Consider the following 13878-nt stretch of genomic DNA (forward strand, 5'->3'; position numbering starts at 1 on the left):
TTATACAAAACTCCATCAAGCATTATGCGCCACTTATTAATTTTGGACACTTGGCAAATTACTTTCGCCATTTACAATGAAATTATTCAGTACTTCCTGGTGTATTTTTCCACCATAATTTTTATAAATTGCTATGCTATAATCGGACCAAGCCAGCTCAGCAACAAGCTTAATATTGAATTAGGTGCAAAATGTACCATGGTGGTCAATGAAAATCCATGTTTTGCTGATAATTCTTGTTAAATTACGTATTAAGAGAGATGACGACGCTATTCCCCAATTTCTAACAACTCCCTGACCTCATAATCCTTCGTCATCGACGAAGCCAAGTGCTCGCATTACGGGAGGAAAATATAAGGAAAAATTGCACGAGAATGCGGGCAGGTACCCATAAAAAAAGAACTCCAAAGTAGTTAAAACACGAATGGATGGAACACCTGTGGGACATCAACAAACAACAGCTCAGTTGCTGCGCAACTGCGGGTCACTTGAATTGTGCGGGCTGGACCACAATTTGATTTTGACAAATATTTGTCTGGTGAAAAAAAAACACGGTATAAAAAGAGAAGAAAGCCTTCAGAGCTGAATCGCAGATCTTTTTATACATATACCGAGGTGCTAATCGGTATTTTTTCGAAAACTTTTGATTTGCATATAAGATTGTAAATCATAGATACAGATATGAAATAAAATTCAAACCATACGCAGAACATTAACCATAGTATTTTCTTAGAGATAAAGTTGTAATAGTGTATGATCAAGGAAACGACAAAAAGAGTGTAATCGAGTAGTAAGTTACCGATAAACTTGAGTGAAGATAGGAATCGCAAATTCATATGAAAAAATGAAAGATCATACGGTGCCGTAAAACAGGAGATAAGTTTGGGTATAAAATGAACATTTTGGGAGGACAAAGTATGTTAAACTAAAAAAAGACCGCAGGAAAAAAGGAAAAAGCCCAGGCTACTGTACAGAGGGGATGCTTCATCGTGAGTAAATGTTTCTATAGCATATAATTATAATGTCATGAGTAACTTTTTACCCCAACAGGAAACCCAGAAACGGAGAAGGAATGAAAGGGTTGGACAAATCCAACGCCCGGAAATAACACTAAGAACCATAACCCCATATCATTTTATAAATTAGAAGGGGATTGACAGCCGATTATGAATGTTTTGTGTAACAGCTAATGGAATAGGTTGACTTTACAACCGCACGAAACGACGAAGAGCGTTCAACCAGAAGTATTAGAAAGGATTTAAATTTTACCGGCGTCATGGTAATTTTCGTCTTAAAATTCCATAGCTGGCGGGGAGTGGTAAAACTGCTCAAACCCCTTATAAATGATTTGGACATACGGTCATGAGTGTATCCCCTCTAAAGGAACACCTTGGAATGTGCCTTCTATCCACATGAACTCAGCAAAAGTTTTTAAATTACTTATGGCCTTCATTAAAGCCATAATACACAACATTCGACCTACACGAACACATACAGTATACCTGCATTCATAGTATTGCCTAAGATCGATATTGTGTACCTCTGTATACTGTAATATTCCTTGGCTCACCACCAACTTACGCACATTTCTCCCTTGCGGACATATTTTCTAGGACCATTAAATGCCGCACTGTATATTTTCCGCAATCGCATGGAATCTGGTGAACCTCTCGTGTATCCATTACTTTCCACACTAATATGTCACCCTGCAAACAGCCTCAATAGGCGTGTGACTGGGGGTGTTAGGAAACCGGTCGTTAATAGATATAAATTAAATGTTCTAATTAATTTCCGCCTAGAATTTTTAAATTCCTTCGTTGTTCGGGGAAAATACGAATTCCGATGTGCATCTGTTCGGAAAAATATCTTTCTTAACCTATCGTTTCTATCAGACCAGGAAAAAGTAGTGAGGATTTAACATGATGTTCTCTGAGCCACTCTGCAAGATTTCTTTTCTAAATTTCTCAAGCAGTCTAATCCTAGTAAGCAATCTACGAGTCTCTAGCGGCGCCCAACTTAATTAGCTTAACATCTTTGTTTATTTCTCTGTTTTTAAGTTTCTGTACACCCGTATCGATTTTTGACACACTTAGTTTCCTTCGTATTTAACTAAGTTCACGGATAAAGTATATTTGCGCAGAATCTCATACTTTCGCTAGCCTAGCCCTTTCCTAGCTTCTTCAAGGCTGTGCCATAAATATTTCTTATGTGCACTACCCACGATGGGGTCAAAATTATCGTAACCTTTTTTGTTCGAAGTTAGTGCAATTTACTTCAGCTGTCACCTTTATTTAAACCGTCCTTTACTTCACAAGAAGATTTCATACCATACCATAGATTTAGTGCGATCGTGCGGCCAGAAATATTTTCCAGAACCTCACAGGGCCGCGTTGGAGAACTTTTCCACCGGAATAAGACGCATGGAAGCGCAAGATTGCGAGAGGGTTTGTGAAAGGACGCGGTGTGGGACCAACTCCAACCCTCTTCCAGACGCTGCTTTGTCCTTTTCGTTCTTGAGAGGTGAGAAAAGGCGGGGAAAATTAAAAAAAAGGAATGAATATAAAAAATATATATGTACAACACCACGCCCCTTCCCACTTCGCCTTTCACATTCAACCCTCACTTCGGGACGATCGGGGGTGGAATCAATATATGCGGGGGGTGGAGGGGAAGGATGACGACGGATGGAAGAAGTTGTGCCGCGAAGATCCTCCCTTTCCTCCACACTCGGCTTTTTTATCCATAAATACGGATAGCGTGAAGGGTTGGGGTGTGGAAGTCAGTTCCTCATGCGAAGAAGTAGCGAGGGAATCCAGAAGTAGTGGGGTATTATCATTTCACCAGTTTTTGTCCCATGATCACCACATTTAGGATCTTTCACTCAATTCAATTTTAAAAAAAGTACTTGATATCGGCCAAAATGCTGGGAAGAGATTTGAATTTTAATAAATACGGTGCTTATCTTCATTGAGGATCAGGTGCATAGCAAGGTATTTACTTAACAGGAATCTTAGCGATGTGCAGCTGGCGTAATATTTTATTTTTTAAGTATACCGGTAGTAGCCACGGTGATAACTATACGGAGTCACCCGTAATGCACAAATTGTGTGAAAAAACCGCAGAGAAAATAATCACTCACCAGTCATCACCAATCAAGTCAGCCAATCTTCCCGGTCAAGTAGAATGATGATTTTGTTCTCTGCGGATTATTCGCATGATATTATATTGTCATACTTTTGTAATGATATTTTTTGTGAATTCCCACGCATCTAAAAACCATAAATTTATTTAAATCATCTATATATTTCGAAATGACACAAGAAGTTAAATTCACCGTTGGCCACAGGCAGGAGTTACGATATGAAGCCACATCATATCGATAAATGAAGTTGTTGAAGATAGATGCGCCTCGGCTAGGAGACTCCTCAGCAGATGTATCACGGGTAGTCTCCCAAAACAGGAGAATTTTTGGAATTTCGGGGCGGGATTGATTAAGCTTCCCTGCCCTTTAGTATTCTAACATGTGTACCTACTATACGCATTGCTACAGAGGAAGGAACGATCAAAAATTCAAAATTTAGTCAAGGTAGCAGAAAACGGACATTTTGAACGAAGCCTTCCTGCATGGAAGAATAAAGGACTTTCACGAAGAAATTTTCCCCGGAAATATTTAAATTTTGAAAAGTGTTCCTCGATTCTTTGTTGATATAATTATGGTTCCCCAAAGAGAAATGAAAATTGTCTTATTAGGTAAAAATTTCATCTATCAATAGTAAGATATTCGTATTTTTGTATTTATTCATCCTTTAACTTTACAGTTTCTTTAATTTTCTCTTATGAAGTTTTGTACTTCATTCATTTACTTGAATTCTCATGTTGACATCACTCTATAACCTAATTGTAACAATATTTATTTAATAAGCAAATCCAAAAGCACGATTTCCGCATTTCTAGGTTCGATTGAAGAGGTGCTAAGAGACAGAGTGAGGGTAGTAAGGGCGGAATAAGAAAAAGATCTGGAAGAAGAAAGGAGAAGATGGAGAGATGGCTCCATTGGGGACTGTGAAGGGATGGCATGGAGGGAAGAGGGGCGTGGCTAGGGGGATTGGCAGGGGGTGTAAGGGAAGGCAAAAGGAAGGGGGTGCGGCCCTTAGTCCGAGAGAAGAACACATTCATTCATATCGCGCTCCGAGTATTTATGGACCGACATGAGGGAGGTTCTGGAAAAGGGGGAAGGCATCGCACTAGGGTTTTGCAGGGGGGGATCGATTGGTCCCTGAATCCAAAATACCTGCCGTGGTGATTCAAAATACGAACCCTCCACAACCGAGGTCGTTCGATTCCGCCTCTTTCCGTCTCAAGCATTCCTCGCCTTACTATCTCAGATATGTTGTGCATCGCGTAACTGCTTAGGCGGGGATGAAAAGCGGAAAAGACTAAAAGCGCTCACAACTCTCTGGGTCTTCTTTGACTTTGACCCGGAAAATAACACCTCACTGCTGAAAGCCTAATAATATTTCCCAGCATCACATTAATCAATACAGCCATACTCAAAACCTGTATAAAAGTCCAATTTATTGCTACCCATGAACACTGATCATGTAATTGAATAATCATTCATATGCTCATTGATGTGATTAGTACCTATTGTTGTGTTTGAAGCAGTAATCTAGTTCTGGTTTCATTTGTTAAGCTAAATTTCCTTTTTTAAGGTTTTGTTATATATTTCTTGGTATGTTTAATGTTCGTTTTTCTGTTAAAAAAGAAATTATTCTTTTCCAGTTTTACTACGTTAATTCCAGTGTACTATGTTAATTGTACTGCTCACCACTTTAACATTTTCTATGTTCCACAGGAATTAAAACTCCTAGAGCAATAAATGAGTTAATTATTATTAAATTATTATTATAAAAGTTTCCTCCGGCATTGAAATTCAAAGGAAAATTCTAACTTTGGCAAAACAAATGGCATACGTATCTATAGAAAAAAAATACAGTAAAACTCGCTTTTATCGATCATGCATGCAACGAAATCCTATAACGAGGTAACTTCCCGGTCCCTTGGGCTTTCTTAAGATCGCCAATGATTATTTCTCGGAAAGTAAGAAATACGGATGATACGAAATCCCCGCTATTACGAACCATCCTTTGTTCAGTTGGGGAAGTATTTCTTCTTTTATTGAGAAATAACGGCCATCTTCGCAATTTAACCGTTCCTTATCTTATTATTAGTTGTTCTCACGGATGGCCATCACCACTGGCATTAAAATCCTTCACTTTACAGCCGTTTCATGGAAAGGATGGGAGGTTGATTAATTTAATGGATATGTCACTGGAATAAAGACGATGTAAGGAATATTAGCCAGCATTCCTGAGATTCAACGGGCAAAATACTTTATTACAGATTTAACGAAATCCCGTTTTCATATAAATAGAACGATGGTCCCCTGAAATTTGCTAAAAGCGAATTTTGCCGCATGTGCATATTAAATACTGATTAAACGCTTGTTTCAAGCGTAGGTCATATTTTAAATCAATAAAAATTAACTAAAAATATTGATGAGTAGACATCTCACATGTGGAATAGACGACTGATCCACATCTACATACAACTCCGCAAGCCATCTCAATAGACGTGTTACTGAAGGATAAGGATAGAAGCCGTAAAAAACTGAAATGCGGACACGAAGTTCCGCCTAGCATCTATTAAAGTCCTTTAGTATCCGGTGGGAAAACTAATTGGTACACCTATCCGTTCGGAAAAATATATACCTAATTAATATTTTCTGCCGGACCTGGAAATAAAGTGGGGTTCTAATATCATGTTGTCAGAGTCGCTTTGAAAGATATACAATCCTACTTGCACGAGCAGTCCAACCTTAGCGTGTAGCCTACGAGTCCTTTGCAACTCCTATTCTAACATTTTCTAAACATTTTTCTAACGCTTTTTCCCCCGTAGGAGTATTAGACCAATCGCGCATATTTCTTTTTTTATTCAGGTTGCGGATTAAGTCTTTCTGTACCTGATCCCATATGCTCGCTCCATATTCAAGATGTGGTCGAAGGTGGTCGAACCCTAGCCTCCTCAGGGTACTAAAATAGGGTAGTTTCCTTCAACAAAGAAAACGAAAGGCATTGATTGCGATTCGTTACCCACCATTAGTGTATTCATAATATACAAAATATTTGGCTTTATAAATACCGGTTTAGACGAATGGCAATGGTCAATTTTTATCCTCATTTGAAAAAGGCCAGATTGGAGCACATGCGATTCCACTCCGCGTGACGTCACAGGGACCTAGTTTCTATACGAGTAGATAGGAGTTTTACATCGTCTGAGATTACCAATGCATGCATGAGGCACAGAGCTCAGGGAGACATTCCTTAATAATCACCTATTAAAACTGCCTATTGTAGGAAAGTTTCCTTCGTTTGATAAGGTATTAATAATCGTTATTTAAGCCAAGCGATACCAGCTAGCAGGGTACTCTGCTACCTGCTAGCATCCTGCGTCGTATCAGCGCTCAAAGCCTCGCCACAAGGTCACCTCACTTGCGGCAGCGGGAACCAGAACGACGTCACACGGAGTTTTCCCGGCATTCATACTTCGCCGTCGCGTTTTCGCGCGCTTGAAAATTTTAACTTTTCATTTTATCGCGAAAAATAGATATCGTCATTTAAAAATCTAAAAGCGTGAAATACGTACTCCAGAAGTAATAATCTTTCGATTTAGGTAATAAAAAATAAAAGGAAACCACCGTATTATAACACTGAATGGAACTTCGTTGTGATTAGGGTCCAGGAGTCTATTGGCTAGGCTACTTGGAGTGATGCGAAATAAGGATTTTTTAGACAAAATTGTGCAGCAACGTTCTCAGGGTGCACATTGATGGAATATCACTATCTTAAAGGGTAAGGAAGACATACATCCTTTAGGTTAGTGCGACGTGGAAGTTTCAAATCAGCGGCCCGTTGCACAGTGGGCGGAATCGGAAAAAGCCGGACAAAACTACAAAATAGCTTTTTCTGAGTTATAAACTTGAAATTTCGCAGGTATACTCAAATATGATTGATATGTACGGATATGTACTTTATTTGACATAGATCCCACCCGTTATACCCTGAGATACATAGGCTCAAACGTGAGCAAGTTTCCATAAAAACGCCCGTCTTTAATTTTCTTAGAAATTTTTCTCAGTGAATGATTTTTTTCCCCCTTTTTCAATATTATTTTATGAATTTAAAGTCTATTAACCACGAGATGAGGCATTTTATATTGAATGGCGGAAGGAACCTATATAAAATTTAAAAATAAACAATAAAGTTATAGAACCTATGGTTATCCAATGTCCTAATGTGTACACGGGGAAGAACGTGTGGTAATAGAGTAACAGACATGAGTAATCTATAAGTCAAAGTAGAACTGAAGGTATGATACACATTTTAAAACAGCAAGTAGTTCCCGTGGAAATACCCCGTTAAAACGGTCAAAGACTCCGCTCCGCGGTGTCAAAAACGACCGTAGTCGCAGTAGAATCCTGGGGGTAGGGATTTGAGAGTAAAGAAGTTTTAAGAGTCTCAGCTGGTATCTTTCTGGTAGGTCTCTTTGCATGAGTGCCACGAAAACAATTCACTTTTTCGAGGTTTGAACGCTTTTAATAGAAGCATGGTCTTCGATCATATCCAAAGAAAACGAAATGAATTTCAATGAAACGTGCACTTACCTCGGCTGTAAAACCTCAACTGTCTTCACCACAGACCATTTGAGAATCGGTGTCTTGAAGCAAAACATAAAAACGGTGAATGATGAGAGTTAAAACCTGGACAGTTTCAATAACCTTACCGCGTCGCGGCTAATCCAACTCCCGACGCGCGGAGACGAACTCTGCCGCGCGATCGAAAAATCAATGTTATTTCCGGCGTCGCAAACTTATTTCCAAGATAACTTCATAAACACCTCAAGAAATCTTCCAAAATATTCTCATATTAGTTACTCCGCGTGGCTTTTCCGAAAACCCATTATAAACTCTACCTAAATGTGAAACTTTACCGAAAAACAGTATCCGCCAATTTGTAACTGCACGGTCAGAATTTATCGATGATATTCTTTAAGATTGCAGAAAATTAAAGAAAAAACACCGTGATAACAGATTGTTTGGTTTTTTATTCCGCAAGAATCCACCTAAAATTCACCATCTGCTTTGGAAGATTTTCAGGGAAAATTGACGGGCGTTTTTATGGAAATTTGCTCACGTTTGAGCCTCTGTATTTCAGTGACGGGTGGGATATATGTTAAATAAAGTAAATATCCATAAATTTCAATCATTTTTAATATACCTGAGAAGTTTCAAGTTTATAACTCAGAAAAAGCCATTTCTTAGTTTTGTCCGGCTTTTTCCGATTTCCGCCCACTGTGCGTTGTGAGAAATGCATGGGTGGGGTAAATAATTTGCTCACTTCGCGTTTACGTCAGAAATGCTTCATAACTATCGATTTTCAATTTATGGATCAGTACATTTTGCAATTCTTATGGCTAGTTATTAAGGAATAACACTTTATCTGACCTCCTCAGGTACATGTGTGAGTATTGTATAGTTTCGTCGCAAGGGACATCATACATCCGAATGAGATTTGTGTCAAGCTGTCGAAAAATATGAATGTTTGAGTATGCTTGTAATTGGTATAATGACTGGTGTATGTACAAATCACTGTATAACTTACATGTCATATTAATAAAGGTAAACCTAAAATATTAATGACTAGAGGTGTAGAAGTCTTAACGGAAGGTAAATACTGAATGAATTGAGTGCTCACTTCGATCCAAGAGCCAATCAGACATGTTACTATGGATAATAGGCTCCGAACGACATGACAACAAGCTGTTTTTATGATAAAAGAGCACTTTTTTATTTTTGTGATAAAAAGCATTCAGTAACTTTCATACATATTTAATTGATGGAGGTTGGAAGAGAAAGGAATGCAAATACTCTTTTTGGATCGTTTCTCACACAAGAAGATACTTTACAGAGAAGTTTATTTTGAACTTAAACATACGTATTCCTGGTTACGCCCCTCGTGTATTGGTATTGTATACTTCAACACATATTCATTGATATTGTATGTTGAGCATTAGGAAGAGGTACTGTACATAAAAAATGGAATACGTTGATAAAAAAATATATAATTAAATCATGTAACCTGCTGTGAAGTCCTTATCGACCTGGTCCTGAACTACAGATTCCTTTATTTTTTAATGAATTTTATGTAGTTTTTGTATTAATAAAGACATAGGATCATTGATTACAAACACACTCCGAGCTTAAGAGTCTGTTACTTAGGATGATGTTTCCAAATGACATATGCTGGTATTTTTAAGGTTGAAAGTCGTTTTTTTTTTTTAACTTTTATAAGATGAAAGGACATTCGGTAACTCTTTTTTTAAGGGTTTCCATTGACGAAAGGTGGTGGGGCAAGGAAGGCATAAACCTTTTCGGATCGTACGTCGTGAAAGTTTCACATCAGCGCCGCGTAGTGGATAAAGGAGGGTATTACTTCATTCAGACGGGTCCCTTCTACATTATTCCCCCGTAAAGAGCTCAACCCGTTTTTTTTTTATCCGTGCGCGTCATAGGATGAAAAAATATCTCACCCCAATTTGAAAAAGAAACGGTCTCCCGTTCCGAGCACTTCATTTCCATTCAACTCCCCTTATTTCAGAGTGAGGCAGCGGAGGTGGGGCTCAATAAGGCCTTTTGCCCCTCGGATTTCATGCGGATGAATTAAATAAGGAATCCACACGGGAGGGATTCCTTCGTGCGGGAGAGTTTTTCCCCCGAATCCTTTACAAGAGTTTTGTTCGGCAGGTTGGACTGAGCGCAGTGTAGAGGTGGCAAATGGATCTACATCAGAAAGAAAGGGGATCGGGTTGGCGTGGTGGCTAGAATGTTGGCTTCCTACCCTTTAGGCTCGGGTTCAATTCCATGCAGGTCGCATCTTTCATAGAAAACTGATTGAATTTCTGCACCTTCCTCATGTAATATCATTTATTTATCGTGAATCTTCTCGCCTCTCATTTATTATTTGCTTTTGATATCATCCCTGCATTTATATTATACAATTCCCACCGGCGAACAAAGGACATGTCGTTTTCTTTTAATTTCAAATGCCTCCTGCTTTTTTGTTGTACTTAATGGAGAGACCCAATCATGTGGTTTAATCTGAAGGCTGGTTAGAAACGTAGAGGGTAGAGCTCACCTCGAACTTACCCACTTCGGAGGATAGGGGCAAGTGTGGTGGATGCAGTTTTCGCTTCTCACCCCGTCGGCTCGTGTTCCAATTCCGGCGGTGGCAGAAATTTTTCAGAGACTGCCCAATCCCTGCTTGAATGTTGTGTGGAGGACATTTGAAGCGCCACACTCTGTCCGTCGAATGGGACTTTAGGCCGTGGTCCCCTTGGCGTCATTAGTTAAGAGTAGGCTGATACCGACGCCGGGTTTCTCCCTACCCTTCCTTCCATCATGGCGAAAATGACCTCAGCTGTTGGTCGCATCCTCCAAATACCGTACCATATCTAAGTAGTTTTCCAAGTGAGCACCGCGGGACCCTCAAATATCCTTAAATGATCTCTTCCCTAAACGATCGGAAAGAGAGCTTAATAGTCGACGAATGTTATATGGCTAAAACACGTTTGCCGATGCTAATCTACTAATTCGGTATAATAAAATACACTGCCAACGTAACTCGTCCGTTCTCTCCATATTAAATTGACATGATTACAAAATCTCAATGTCTGATTGCAGGTAGAGGAGGAAAATTTTACAAAAAAACGCGAGATTTAGTTTGATTATTAACATTGGTGATTACAAAATTGGTAATTTATAGAAGGTGTAAACGGATCTACATCGGAAAGAAAGCATCGATAGTCAACACATCTTACAATGTAGTGTTTCCGAGGCCAAAAAGTCAACTTCGATTACTAGCCATGAAAAGGAACGGGATCTCATACCGTTGTTTCAACGTATTTACCATCTGACAATCCTATTTTTCCTCCCTCTTTTCATTTAAAGTGAACTTTTAAACAGATTGCATTACGGATGAATTACATTGTCCAGGCTTGTCATTATTACTCACTCTAGAGCCTCTCGGACAGCATGTATGGGGAAGGAGGAAAGATTCACGCGACTAATAAGAGTCGCGCGAATCAAGAAACGTTCGCCCCGGCTGGTGGCAGGGAGGCGGAGGTCGTGTGCGTTTGATACTGCGTACTTTTTGCTATCATGCGTTATTATTTAATAACCGTGCGTTGCGTATGTGGCGATCCACTCTCATGGTGATGATTGGTCATCCCCTGCTTAGCACAAGGGGTAGCTCGCAGCAGTGGCGAAGCGAGGGTTTTGGGGGATAAAACCCAGAGCTCACAGAAATTTTTAAGTTAAATCAACTTTACTTAATTGGATTAATATTGCTAATAGAATAGTGCGAGGATTAACAAAATATCCCTCAGAAGTCTGTAAAACTCAGCACTTTGAAGCATTTATCTTAATTTTTTTTTCTGGCGGAGGGCCCCCGCACCTACCACTTTCCCTGGCGGGTATACCACACCCCCAGGCACCCCAGCATTTGTTGCTCCTGAAATTCCCCTATCCTTAATTACTAGCTGCGCCCCTAGCTCGCAGGGTATTATATAGATGTAGATTTCCTCCTCTGCATGGGACTTACTTCCATGCTTACTTACACACTGGATCAGAAAGATCTTTATACGTGAGCTAAAACACAATTCAAAGAAATTTGCACGATTCGTCAGAAACTACCACGGACGTTAAAGCCTACTACGAGCGAACAGAAAATATACTCGGTTTTATATGAATTAGGCAGGGCTCTGATGCTGAGACTCGGAGGTAGCGTACTTTGATAAGATTGCTTGAGACGTTAAAATCCAAAATTTTCAGAAAACTATGGAGATGGTCATCTAAGAGCTTCGCCGTAATGTCAAGCAAGGCATGGGATATATAATAAGGGAGATAATCTTCCGCACGAATAAGTATAATTTTTTTCAAAAATTTTAGTTGCGAAATCTCGGCACACGAGGGCAGCACTGGGTTACAATAATCGTATAAGGCCGTACCGGCCGGGGAAGAAATGCGAAAATAAGGACGAAAACATTGTTAGGAAATATTCGATAGTAATCGATAATCGTTGCAGAAATCTATTGGAAAAATCCATTGCCTTGTGCTAAGTCATATGAGGAAGGAGGAAGACGGATCCTAGTACACATTCATTTGAGATAGCTGGGTAAGGGAGGGAGGGACAAGCTACTGGTTGGGGAAGAAATGCGAAAATAAGGATGAATAAATCGATTGTCAAAATTGGATAAAAATCGATTATTGATGCAGTAATATATTTAACGAGTCATTTTCAAGTGATTAGTTACATGAGGGAGGATTAAGACAGAGCGCAGCATTAGAATTCCATTGAGATGGACATTTTAGTGCAAGAAGGAGGAGGTATACGCCGGGAAAAAGTGTGATTATAAGGACGAATTAATCAATTGGCAATTTATTCGATAATCGATACAACAATCGATTAATTCAATTCACTGCCTAATGCTAAGTCTTATAGGGGGATAGTAATACAGATCTCAGATTTTAAATTCAATTATGCTAGATATGTGAGGTTAAGACAGGGAGGGTAAAGGTCTGGGAAGAAACACGAAAAGGACGAATAAATCGATTTATAATATGTGATAGTAATCGATTATCGATACAATAATCGCTTATAACGATTCATTCTGTTTTGCTAAGTCACACGAAGGAGGATTAAGACAGACTCTAGCACTTAAACATATTTGATTTGAGATAAATATGTGTGGGTATAAAAGGGAGGATAACTATGTCGAGGAAGAAATGCGACAACATGGACGAATTATCCATAGTAAACATGCGATAGAAATCGATAATTGTTAAAATTATCGATTGGAAAGATTTACTTCCCTGTGCAAATTCATATGAGGGAGGAGTTAGATTCCTGAATTTGAAAGGTGAAAGGAAAGAGGCAGAAATGTGAAAATGAGGACGAATAAATCGATTGGCAATATCTTCGAAGGATAGGAAAGAAACTCAAGGGTGATCGTATATCTCAAAAGCGGTGAGGTAGCGTCAGTTGTTTATAAAAGCCTTTTCCTTCTTTCCGATGTTATCTTTCCGCTCCGTTGGCGTCTTTCCTTTCCATCATTGAATCATTGAAGACATTTCGGCACGATGTTTACGATTGCGCTATCAGCCGTAAAATGACTCTTTTACGCGGGATTTTATTTATGATTCGTCGGCTTGTGTTTTCTTAAGGAGCGGATACATCTTTTTATATCTTCCCTTCCATCGATTGGCTGGCCATATTTTTGATATTTTTCTTTCTTCCCAAAAAGATCCACCGAACCCACCTTTTCCATCGTTTCAATATCCCTCCATCTGCTAGAGGGTGCGACGATTGATCCGTGTGTATGTGCCCAATAGGCGGCTCAGCTTCATCTTGATATTCAATCACCCCTACAATAGCGGTAGACGTATCTACGACAAAGACCGCAGAAAAAAATAGGGAGATATATTTCAATTATGGCTTTGCATGTAACTAGTGTACGGGAAACAACGGTAAAATTTTCTTAATACGTACTTACGTTAGCCTATGGCCAATATTGTAATCCTACATCGAAAGGAACGGACGTAAATCCAAAATTAAGTTCAAGAAACAGAAAACGGGAATTTTGAAGGAATCCTAATGAAATTTTTAAGATCTTCCCCGAGAATATTAAAATGTTTAATAATAATTAATGTTTAATTATTGATCGATGTTGTAGTGATTTATAGGGGAGAAAAGGAAATTGAAT

Source organism: Ischnura elegans, chromosome 11, assembly GCF_921293095.1.
Source record: "Ischnura elegans chromosome 11, ioIscEleg1.1, whole genome shotgun sequence".
NCBI lineage: Eukaryota > Metazoa > Arthropoda > Insecta > Odonata > Coenagrionidae > Ischnura > Ischnura elegans.